Source organism: Centropristis striata, chromosome 3 (assembly GCF_030273125.1).
Source record: "Centropristis striata isolate RG_2023a ecotype Rhode Island chromosome 3, C.striata_1.0, whole genome shotgun sequence".
Lineage (NCBI taxonomy): Eukaryota > Metazoa > Chordata > Actinopteri > Perciformes > Serranidae > Centropristis > Centropristis striata.
In genome coordinates, this window is record NC_081519.1 from 17,525,330 (window position 1) to 17,538,581 (window position 13,252).

The window sequence follows — 13,252 nt, forward strand, 5'->3', positions numbered from 1 at the left end:
ATTTTACTGTCTCTGCGGTGACATTGTTGCGCCCATAAAGATACTGATGAAAGCGTTGGCATGCAAATACAATGCTGAGGCATTCCTTCTCAATTTGGGCATAATTCTGCTCTGTTGGTGTGAGCGCTCTCGAAGCGAATGCAACAGGTTGGCCCTCCTGCAACAGGACGCAGCCCAGGCCATGCTGGAGAGAGTCACTCTGGATTGTCACTGCTTTTGTCATAGTAACGCAGCACTGGTGTTGTAGTCACCAGCTGCTTCACTTCCTTTACTGCATCAGTGGCTGGCAGACCTCTGAAGGCGTGGTAGGAACTTAGCCAGGTACGTCACAAAGCCAACGAACCGCTGCACGGCCTTCACATCAGTCGGGAGGGGCATGTCCATGACTGCCTTCACTTTCTCCGGGTCAGCCTTCAGCCCCTTTGCCGATATGAATGTGCCCGTGAAAGTGAACCTCTGGCACTTTAAACTGGAGCTTCTTTATACTGAGCCTTAGTTTGACCTGTCGACATCTGTCCATGAGGGCCAGCAGCTTGGCATCATGGTCACGCCCTGTCTCTTCATCCGTATCCCCACAGCCCATGATGAGGACGTCGTCTGCTATAGGGTCCACTCCATTGAGTCCCAGCAGGAGCTTGTGCTGTATCCGTTGGTACACCTCTGGAGCCACTGAGATGCCAAAGGGGAGCTTCAACCAGCGCTTGCGCCCCCAGGGTGTCCAATAGGTGGTCATGTATCTGCTTGTCTCGTCCAGTCTGCACTGGAGAAAGGCATCCCTCGCGTCCACCAGGGTGAAGACCCTAGCCTTGGGGAGCTTGTAGAGTATGTCCTCAAGTGTGGGCATGATTTAGTGTGACCACAGCAGAGCCTGGTTGAGGTGCTTTGGATCAATGCATATCCTCAACTTGTCTGGTCTCCTGGGGCCAGTATTTCAAAATTTGTAATCCGGATCAGGATAATCCGGATAACGAAATCCTCCTTTTCTCAGTCATGGATCAAGGTGATCCTGCTGACTTTATCTGAGTATTTCAAAACATTGCCAGAGTGGATCACCGTGACGTCCATGTGGGCGGATCTGGATTTCCAAATCTTGTTGTGTCTCCGACTCTGGGATCGAAACATGGCGGACTACCTGACGAAAGGAGCAGGGAGCACCACTTTCACGTCAAAAGTGTAAGTTAACCGTCATCTCAACATATCATGCTAGCCAACTTATTGAATTGTCACCTAATTAAAACCAGGCCGCAGCGATCGCTAATTGAGACGCAGCCGTGCTAACGGTAGCTAACTCCGATTCATTGACTTGTTATGTGTGTTAAGCAGCTAGCGGGCTAGCGAGGTAGCTGCTTTGTTGATTGATTTTAGTCTATGGTTTAACTTATAAAGGAACTAATCGGACGTACATCATACCTTAACTCTTTAAACTTACACCAACTTGTTTAGAGCTTATTAGCGTTACATTATTGGCAACACGGCAGACTTAAAAAAAAATCTGCTCCATGTGTACAGAGCAGACTGCTGCAGTACTTAGGAAACGTAACGTTACACGGTACAAGTATTAACTATACGGGTCATTCAGAAGTGTCAGAATGCTCCAGTAATGCTAGTGATGTTGTCATGCTTTGTGTACATAAAGATATACTCATACACCTTCTCTTTCTTCTACTTTCAGAGTCACTCACAGCCATGGACCTCTCAGCTATTAAGGACAACCGGGGCCCTATGAGTGCTGGAAATCCTTGGAAACACTTTAATTGTATTGATCCATTCAATGTTATTGGATTCTGAATAAAGTTATTGAAACTGCTTGAAATTGTAATTGCATTACTTTCATGCTATATAGCTTGGTCAGTGACACAATAAGAAACATTTTTCATCCTAATTTGTCTCCCTTATATGGAAGACTCTCACTAAACATAATTATGGTCATTTATAGCAAAATATCATCTGATTTGAGATTAAGTAGAATAATCAGTTTGTACACAAACACCTTACTGCGTGTTTTAAAAATCACATTCAAGCTATTTCCAGACATTTTAAAGGTACATTTTTAAGTTTGACAGAATTTGTCTTCAATAATCAGAAGCATGAAAATATACCTTGAAAGTGCTTCAATGTGCTGCATGATATATCTACAGCAATTTCAGAAAGTGGGGTCAAATATATTACTATGCTTTAAATTTCTTTCAATTAGGCTACTTTAATTATTAAAAGTAAAACACTAACACTTGATTAAGTGTAATGAACATCTTGAGTAAAAATATCTAGGAGAAGTGGAGCTGAGACTTTGTCAATCTAAGTGAAATCCACCTCTGAGGTGGGATCAGAATGATCCTGAAATTTTGGTACCAAGTTGATCCAGATATCTGCCTTGAGTTTTGAAATACCCAAATCCAGCCTTTTATCTTGATTCAAGGGAGTATTGGATTACCGGAGCGGAATCCTGATCTTCAGGATCAGGGTTATCTGGATCCGTGTTTGAAATACCCAGTTTTCAGATCAGATCTAGATTTAATCCTATCCGACCAGGATAATCCTATCTGATCACTTTTGAAATACCGGCCCCTGATGATCACCATATTGCTGATACAGTCAGTTGGTTCTGTGACCGAGGTAATGTGGCCCTCTGCCTTGTATTTCTCAAGCTGAGCTTTCACTGCCGCCCTCATGGCAACTGGGACGTTGGGGGGGGTGGCACTCTGGACTGGCTAAACTGCTGCATTTAACTGAAAGTGCACCACCCCTGGAACGGATTCTACTGGCGCAGTGAAGACATCCTGATACCTCTCGATGAGAGCCTCCCTTTTCAAAAGCCTAGCCTGGGTACTACTGTCCACCGCATTCAGGCCTGCTGGGATGGTGAACTGCAAGTCTGAGGCGCTCGCATGTAGACCCGGAAAGCAGGGGCTGCTGACTGGTTTTGACTATCTCAAACTCTAAGGTGTGTCTGCAGTCCCGCACAACACATTCTGTCATGAACAGACCCATGGAGGTCATCAGCTGACCTGAGTAGAGCTTCAGCTTGGTGCTGCTTGGCATGAGTTTATCTTGTGGTGCGATTCGCGTCTTGTCTTTCAGGCTCATAACGTCACATGTGGCTCCTGAGTCTGGCTGGCATTTTTGCTTAATGCCATTCAGTTGGAGAGCAGCGGGCCACTTTTTTCGGCCCCAAAGCATTCGGTTGTGAAGAGATCATCCCAACTACCATCTGTTTCCTGGGTTAGTATTGGATTTTCCATGGAGTGAACATGTGCAGATGCCTCCGATCCCCTGGTTTTCATGCAAACTCGAGCAAAGTGGATAGCTGTACCACAGGCTTAACAGATTTCCATAAGCAGGACATTGCTCTCGTCCTCTCCCATGATGCACACCACAGTATCTGCATGCAGAGACACTGCCTGTGGCTGGGGTGTATTTCTTTTGCTGCCTCCCTGTAGCATGGGGACATTTTTTTGATGGCTGTCTGAAACCTGAATTGACGCTGTCTGTATGTGGCCTTTCTTGATCCATGGACCTCAGTGTCATGTCCGTCAGCTCTGCAGCATGGCATATTTCTATGGCGGCCAGCGGCAGACCTTTCTCTCTCAACAGCCGTCTATGTGTGCACTCATTGGTAATGCCAAGTAATATTTTGTCCCTTATCAACACGTCTCTGAGAGCCCCATAGTCACAGGTTGCTGCCTTTTCCCTCAATCGGGTAAGAAAATTGTCAATGGACTCACCATCCTCCTGTTTGCAGCAGCCAACAACATATCGCTCATATATAACGTTTTTGGCCAGTTTGAAGTATTCCTCTAATTTATCCAGAATTTTCTTCACATCGCTGCGCTCCTCCTCCGTCAGCTGCAGGTTGTGCTTGTACACATGACAACATTCTGGCCCCATTAAAATCCTCAAAGTGGCAGCTTGGACAGCTGAAGATGCATCTATCAAGGCCACCGCCAAACTGTAATCCTCATATTTAGCCCTAAAGATGTCCCAGTTTGTGCTCCAGTCTCCGCTGTGCTTCATCGGACCAGGAGGGGGAATTATGTGGTTGAATTCCATTTTGTCAACAAATCTCCGTCAGTTAGCCATGGAGCTGAAGCTGGCTAGTTTGCTGGTAGCGCTAGCTAGTAATACTGTGCTAAACTAGTCAAAACAAATTACGTAATATGCATATGCACTCACGCTGTAATTGTGCTGATACACCGTCCATTAGCTGTCAATTTGTCGCTTTTATTAACAGCTAAGCCACTTCTGACACCATGTTACATGAATGAAGACACAAGAGTGCCGGTGAACTTGACTATTCATGTTGTGGCAATCGCAGGTTACAGTGGGTAATATCAACATGTAGTACTGAACGTAAACAACCACTGGGTGGCAGTGCATCCTGTAACAATGGAGCGAAATGTCAATGAAGGGTGGCTCCCGGCTGATGACCATGCAGAAGGTGGAGGTGGGACAAGCAGCAATGCTTAGCTGGCAGTCACTTGTCTGTGCTACCATCTATACTAGACACTAAAATGGATATAGCTAGATTTTTTTTTTTACATTTATTTATATTTTACATGTATTTTTTTCTAACAAATAATGGAGAGCAACACAGATATCAATAGTTTGTAATAGTAATAGTAACTGACTGCATTGACATAATGTCCTATTTTTGGATTAGGAAATGATTACCTCCAGCAAATACACCTCCAAGCCCCCTGCACATTGAGCCCAAGTCTGTTGGTCAATACTTCATGGACACTTTTTGTCCCTCCCCCCGGGGCAGAGAGCTTTTAGCTCAGCAGTGAAGTCAGTCACTGTTCAGTGGAAGTTTGGTCATGTCTGGACTGCAGGGTGTTGGACTGCTGCTGCTGTGGGGCAGCGCCTGCCTTTGGCTGCCCGGCTCGGCCTGGGGGGCTCTGGTTATCTCCGGGGAGCATGAAGCTCTGCAGGTAACTTCACACACTGACATTTTTGTACTCTGATATTCATTTGAAATTGCATTATTCATAGCAGAAATATGTCATCTTTCTGGGGCCTTCTGATCTGGCTTTTTGTTTGTTTTTGTTTTCAAAGCTAATTTTCGCTCAGTTTTACTATCACATTACTCGTTCTGACTTCTGTGACACAGAATGCCATTTTTTTTTCTGAGAAGCTAGTCCTTGTTATATCAGTAGCTTATTTTCTAAAATCCTGGCACCATGTTGGTTCATACTGCTGAATTTATATTTCAGGAGACAAGAGGAGGTGCCAGACCACTGCAGGTACTATTTATTTACCAGCAGAAAGTCCTGATGGGCGGTAATGTTGCATATTTGTCTTTGTACATTATAATCCTTAAAATAAAAAGAATATGGCTATTGGTGCATATATAATTGAATAGCATGAACTTCAATTGCTCATTTCTGGAATTTTCAGGCTTCAAAAACACCTCTTTTTTTCTCGTCTTTTCTTTCTTATTTTATTACAGAAAAGAAGTACAACTGAGGTCAAGGTAAGAAAACGATCAGTTTGTATCTGTTAATGAGAAATATGCAATTCATTACAAATGTATTTATCCTGTGAGGGAAATGGTAGGTTGCAGTTCAGAAAGAAAAAAAACTAATTTAACCATTTCTGTCATTCACTGTTCAGGCTGTGGCAACAACAAATAAAATAAAAGGTCAATAAACTCTCAGACTAATAATAAAAAACACCCTGGGTGCTGTAGGCTCTAAGCAGCATACTTAGGTCTGAACCCAATAGTAAAAAGTTTGAAGTAAAAAATAGCTAGTCATATGTGTTTATAAGTGTTTGTGATAGGAGGCTTACCACAGTGTTTATTCTTTGCATCTGTCCTCCCTCTCTTCCTGTCTCAGGTGGAGGTGTACAGCGTGAAAGTGGACTGCACTGTGACGTCTCGTTTCGCCCACACCGTCATGACTTCCAAGGCTCGGAACAAAGCAAACATTTCCCAGGAAATCTTCTTCGAAGTTGAGCTGCCCAAGTCCGCCTTCATCACCAACTTCAGCATGTCTGTCTGTCCTACTTGTTTTATGACATTTGTGTGTGACATTATTTATCCTGGCATCATTTTCCACTTGTGCTCTGAAGTTAATTTTTATGATGAACACATATATTGTACTTTCCTTAAGTTGCATCATGTCGTTCTCCATCTTTGTTCCTCACAGGGAAATTGAAGGTCAGGTGTATGTTGGGGAGGTGAAGGAGAAAGAGAAAGCAAAGAAACAGTATGAGAAGGCTGTTTCCTCTGGACAGACTGCTGGACTGGTCAAGTGAGTCAGTCAAGATAAATATATGTTAAATACACATTCATAGAATTAGAAACACACTGTATCTTCATTCTTATGGACTTATAGGAGAAATTGATGATTATAACGCTAGTGTCTGTCAGTAATGTCTGTGTTTCATTACAGGGCTTCAGGAAGAAAGATGGAGAAGTTTTCAGTGTCCGTCAACATTGCAGCTGAAAGTAATGTGACTTTCATTCTGACCTACGAGGAGCTCCTTCAGAGGAAACTGGGCCAGTATGAGATTCTGACTCGAGTTAAACCCAAACAGCGAGTCCAGGAGTTTCAGGTGAATCATGTTCTTTTTTTAAATCAGTTTATGTTTTACATAACAAATGATCTCTGTTTTTGTGTGTGTGTGTGTGTGTGTGTGTGTGTGTGTGTGTGTGTGTGTGTGTGTGTGTGTGTGTGAAAACAGATTGTGACAAACATCTTTGAGCCTCAGGGCATTTCTCATGTGGACACTCATGCAACCTTCCTCACCAATGAGCTGCTCCCCCTGGTGGAGAAAACTGTCACAAACAACAAGGTACACATTACAGCAGGCCTTGGAGGAAGTTGTCTGATTATATTTGCCTGTGTCCCAACTCTTTTGTTTTTTAAGTTATCAAAATGATCTTTGTCTGACTTTCTTATCTTCACATTAAACATCAAACAAAAATACTGACACAAGAACTAAGTGTAGCTGATATAATCATATCCCATTTACAGGCACACATCTCTTTCTCACCAACTATGGAGCAGGAGAGGAAATGTCCAGATTGTGATGGAACACTCATCGACGGAGATTTTGTCATCAAGTATGACGTGAACCGAGCAAAGAGTCTCGGGGACATTCAGGTCAGTGGCCAACAAATACTGTACTCAGTATCTGATGAATGCATGTGTAAAGATACATATGTAAAAATATACAGACTATCGTTATATGCTCTGTAAAATACAATTGATTAATTTGTGATTAAATTGCAACAATGTATCATCTATATTTTAAAAGAACAAAACAAACAAAATTTGCAATCTCCTTGTTGCCTTGTCATTCCTTCTTGTATATTACTGCTCTTGATGACTCTCTTCCCTTCAGGTTGTGAACGGATACTTTGTGCACTTCTTTGCTCCCCCTGACCTGCCCAGAGTCCCAAAGAATGTGGTGTTTGTGATTGACAGGAGTTTTTCAATGATTGGAAAGAAAATTCAACAGGTGAAAGACTCTTCAGACTGTTGATGTGTTTCAGATATACTGATACCCACACACACACATTTTGACCTCTGAACCTGTCACTCTTTGCAGACAAGAGAAGCATTGCTGGCCATCCTCAACGACCTCCACGAGGAGGACCACTTTGCCCTCATCCTGTTTGATGACAAGATCATTTCTTGGAGAGAATCACTTACCAAAGCAACCAAGGAAAATGTGACAGAAGGAATGGATTATGTCAGAAGGATACATGAAGGAGGATGTAAAAAGAAAAAAAGACACCAGCCTTTATGCTGAACACCATCTTAAACCCCTTAAATATAAAAATCACACTCTCAGTACACTCTCATATTATACATAAGGTGTTGTGTGTTTCCCATCTAGCAACTAATATCAATGATGCAGTGTTGAGAGGTGTGAACATGCTGGTCAAAGACAGGCAGGAGAAGAAGCTCCCAGAGAAGAGCATCGATATGATTATTTTAATGACAGATGGAATGCCAGATTATAGTGAGCATGCCATACTGGAGGATATAATGTATATTTGTGTCGGAGCAAATTTAATTAATGTAGTTTCTGCTCAGCATTACATTTCTGCATGTTGTGTGTTTGAATCAGAGCCCCCGATCCCGAAGCTTCAGGAGAATGTGCGTTCTGCAATCGGAGGAAACATGTCTCTGTTCTGTCTTGGGTTCGGAAATGATATGGATTATTCCTTCTTGGATGTGTTGAGCAAACAAAACAAAGGAGTGGCCCGCAGAATACAATGATTTGTGTAAAGTTAAATGTTAATAATACCAGCGATGCCACATTCACCAAAGTTATTTTATCACTTTTTTATGATTTTATCAAAAAACTTAATGCATGGCACATTTTGTACAGATTGATGTAATACGATGGGTGAATGCATTTATTCCAGGGTTTCTATGAGGAGGTGGCCAACCCTCTGCTATCAGAGGTGGACCTGCGTTATCCTGACAACACAGTGGACTCCCTAACTACCAACCACTACAGCCAGTTGTTTAACGGCTCAGAGATCGTCGTGGCCGGGCGACTGATAGACAATGACCTGGACAACTTCCTAGTGGAAGTGTTTGGCCAGGGGGTGAGGAGAAGAAAATGACATTTTAAGACAGAGCAAAGGTGGAGGGAAAACTTGTGTTTAGTAATCTGTTGTTTTTTAAGAATATTTTTTTCTCTTTTTCTGTAGCTTGAGGAGGACTTCAAGGTGCAGGGCCAGGCCAGTACTGTGGACTGGGACATGATGTACCCAGATGATAAGTACATCTTTGGGGATTTCACAGAGCGTCTGTGGGCTTACCTCACCATCCAGCAGCTCCTGGAGAAGAGGTTAATGCATCACCTATCATTCCATCCCGTCTGTCAACTTTATCTGTACCTGCAAGATTTGATGCAAGCTTCTTCTTGAACTATGGCAGATTACTCAGACAATTTAACAATTTAACAATTTAACAAAATTTAACAATTAAATGGACTCGACTAATCTGGTCTGTATTTTATTGTTTCACAGTAACATTGGCTCTCAGCAGGAGAAATAAAATGCACACGGATTTGAGTTAACGTGTTTGAGTTATTTCACTGAAGCTGAGACCTTGATTGCTTTATCTTGGAAATCTTTGTTTTCCATTGGTCGCAATAAAATCTTTGCTTATGATAGGCCAATGCCTGAGAGACCATTATGGATCTTGTAATATTAAATGATAGATTCCATGGTGGTTTTCTGACTGTTATTGTCATCTGTGGCAACTTCAGTTGTCCTATATGTTTGTTCTTGCAGCAAGAGTGATGCACCAGATGAGAAAGCCAACACCACAGCCAAGGCCCTAGACATGTCTCTGCGTTACAGCTTTGTCACCCCTCTCACCTCCATGGTGGTCACCAAGCCTGAAACTGAGGATGGACCAGACAGCCCTCTCATCGCTGATAAGCTGACTGAGGGTAAGGCAGGGTCTGAGATGTGATACTGGTCGGGTTCTGCTGAACATGTTTGCTGTCAACCTTTCCCCCCTGAAAACAAAACCTTACTGTAACACATTCACAAGCAGCACTGACTATTAAAATTTATGTTTTCAACACATTCATTCTTCAGTTCAGTTGAACTGTGAAATGCACTAAGTTGTTTTTTTCCATCTGTTTTTTTGTGACAGAGCAAAGACAACAGGCAGAAAGAATGAGTAAGGAGCTTTTATTTGATATAAAGCATAAAAAGTCTTCTGGGACTAAGTCATTTCACTGTATTACTTTTAACTTGAACCTTGTTGTTCCTGTATCTAGTACATCGATATGCTGCTCCCCCTTCATATGCTTACCAGCCGCCACCACCCACATACTTTGGTAAGGCAATTCATAATAAATACATGAAAAACTTTTCACATTCCGAACCATAGGTATCTTTTGTGTTTAGCATTAATTACCAAATGTTAGCATGCTAACACATTGAACTAATATGGTTAAAACTGATTAGCATTGTCTGCTAAGCATCAACTTGTTCAGTCGACTCACATGATGAAGACTGTTGGGATGAGCCTCTTACAGAGTTCTCCGTCCCCATTCTGCTAACTTTGCTATTTTGCAACAACACTGACGCTTAGCACCGCCCAAGACGACTGGCAGCGCTATGGAGATAGGGATGTGGCTATGCAATAACTTGTTAGCATGCTAACATTAGTGTTTAGCCTCACAGAGCTGCTAGCATACTGTTGACATGTTGTCATCAGCATGTTCAGCCAACACTTTATCCAAAACAAAATCACACCCATTTTGTTTATGACTTTCTCTCTGGCGTCACCTGCAGTGGACGGAGATCCTCATTTTATGATCGAGCTCCCTGACAGAGACGACGCTCTGTGTTTCAATATCAACGACAAACCAGGAACCATTCTCAACCTGGTCAGAGACCCAAAACAAGGTCAGCCCTGAGTTCTAATTATCATCATAAATTTATTTCCCCTATTTTTTTAACACATGTATAGGTACGTAAATCACATCTTGCAGTTTACCAATCCCATGATTTTTCCTCAGGTATTTTGGTCAATGGCCAGACCATCGGAGACAAGAAGATTCCCCCTGATGGTAAAATTAACACCTACTTTTGGCGTTTTGGCATCGTCCACCAGACTTTGGGGGTGAGGCTGGAGGTGAGCACTCGGGACATCTCGATGTTCCAGGATGGCAAACGGGTCAAACTACTGTGGTCTGATACAGCTTCTGTCAAAGGACCCAAGTAAGGACCCTTCAGTGAAACAGAACTATATCTTTCTACATGAGTGATATAAAATATAAAATCCTGTTCAGGATGAATTACTATCATCTCCTCTTATTTCTACTCCAGTGTGGATCTTCTCTTGACCAAGGATCACAGCCTTACAGTCACTCTAAAGGATTTAGTCAAGTTTGTCATCCTGCTACACAAAGTGTGGGCGAAGCACCCGTACCACCAGGACTACTTGGGTTTCTACACCCTGGACAGCCACCTCCTGTCCCCTTCTGTTCACGGCCTGCTAGGTACAACAGGACACACACATATCTGTAAATCATACAGTAGCGTACCGTGGGGTTTCAGTCAGGGCATTCCGTAAAAAAACACAACCACATACAACATACACTCAGGCACTATATGCACTAACACCAACGAGACAGTTGATCTTCAACAACCACAGCGCACATGCACACCACTGTGAATTATAACAGCTATAGGCTTCTGCAGCATCACCACCAGATTTTCCGTTATGTCACTCAACAACTGGATTTCACACTCACACCAGATGACACAAAAACCAGCTTCCACATAAGGGTGTTTGTGCATCAACAGATTCAATAAAATATAGCAACAATAGTAGTGCACCACCTTCAGTTCAATAACAAAATGAAACATGTAAGTAGGGCATATATGCCAAATATTTACAACAGCTATTGCAGCCAGAATATTAGTAGCCTAGTTGGGAGCAGGTTATTAAGTGGCATCCAACTCTTGCAACGTGCGGCATCAACACTGATACAGCATCGCCATCTACTGGCCAAACTTGAGCAATACCAATCAGACATAACCACACAATATGCTGTGTAAAATAAAACACCACAATAACGTTATCTCTCCTAAACAGTAAGAAGTAACACTCACCCATTACTTGTTAATGAAATCCAGCCTCCGATCCTTTCTGATGAATTGTTCAATGACCTCCTCATGCAGTTGCACGTTCTGACCATAGACTGTATAGGTTCTGACACATCGCTGGGCCCCTGGGGCGTTCTGTTACTATGCATCAAAATTTGATTGGCTGATGACACACGTCAGTCAAGATTATAAACAAATAGGAAATTGCAGCTTCAACGAAAGGCTAGTAATACTACTAGAGCAGGCCCATGGAGCAGTGATGTGTTTAATGACATATGGAAAATCCAGCTGAGCTTCTCAGAAAGTAACTATATTCTTTATGGAAATATAATCGTAACACACTGTAAAAGTAGTTGAATGCAGACATGTTCAGACACACACTAATTTAATTGTGAAAAAATACTTTTTGGATTTTGACAGGCCCAACAGAGAAGGCCCCGCTGGCCCTGACAGCCCACCACTAAAATCATATATGGAATATTTTCCACCACCTACTTTGCCATCAGACTGCCCTGTTTAAATTTACAAGGGGAACTGAAGCCGTCCAATGCTCTCCTCAAAATCAAAATTTGTTTGTGATATTTTGTGACCAAAGTCACACAGTAACACAAACAAACTTACTGATTAAGGCAGCAGCAGACCAGCAACTCTTGTGTTCTGTGAGGTAAAATGACTGTTGTTGTCAATGGAATCTGGTGGATTTGACAAGAGCATACAATCAAATTCCTACAATAAATGTTGAAATGTTGTTTATAGTAAACCAAACCCAGATTAATCCTCTTTCCTGTAGTATAAACAGAGGTATAAATAGATGTGTAGTGTCTTCAAACTTTGACATTACAAATAATATGAGGCTCAAATTGTTTTAGTTTGCAGTTATCACTGGGTTCAGAGGCTGGGTTATTATATTAAATTATATTTCCTTAAAATCCTGGGTTGTCCTCCAGGTCAGTTCTACCATGGGATTGCATATGAGGTGTCAGACCTGCGTCCAGGTGAAGTCCCAGAGAGACCAGATGCCACCATGTATGTGAAAGGACAGGAGCTCAATGTGACCAGGTACACAAATAAGTGTGTCCCATCTTTGTGTGGAAGAGTTTGCATGCAGTGTGTCTGACATGAATAAACGGTCTACATAACAGTCTACATAACATTTGTGTCGGTCCACAGAGGCTGGCAGAGAGACTTCAGGAGGGACGTGAAGAACGGAGAAAATGTTCCCTGCTGGTTCATTCACAGTAATGGAACAGGACTTATCGATGGAGATGTGACAGACTACATTGTGTCAGGCCTTTTTAAAACTGTTTAAAATTCTTTGTACATCAGTGTCTACCCCAGAAACAATCTAAATCTAATTCACTTGATACATATCTGACTGTACTTACCACATGAATGCTCTGACATCTTGTACTAAAAGGCAAACAAGCTTCAATCACAGCATTTTATGTACAATTTATCAGTACAGTTAGAAGGGGAAGCAACACTATCCTAATACAGTAAGAGGAACTGGGAGAAAAATATATGAATGGGACTGTTGCAAAAAAGACTATGTTGCTATAAAAGACTAATAGGCTATGATTAAAATAAAAATATAATTCATTTCAGTGTTTCAATTTTTCCAATATTGCTCATTTCAAACCCTTGTGTTTTGGATAA

General features: G+C 42.1%; 1 pseudogene; it reads left to right on the forward strand.

Moving 5' to 3' along the window:
- Positions 1 to 4,773: 4,773 nt before the first annotated feature.
- LOC131968244 (inter-alpha-trypsin inhibitor heavy chain H3-like) lies at positions 4,774 to 13,190 on the forward strand (annotated as a pseudogene).
- Positions 13,191 to 13,252: the final 62 nt, after the last annotated feature.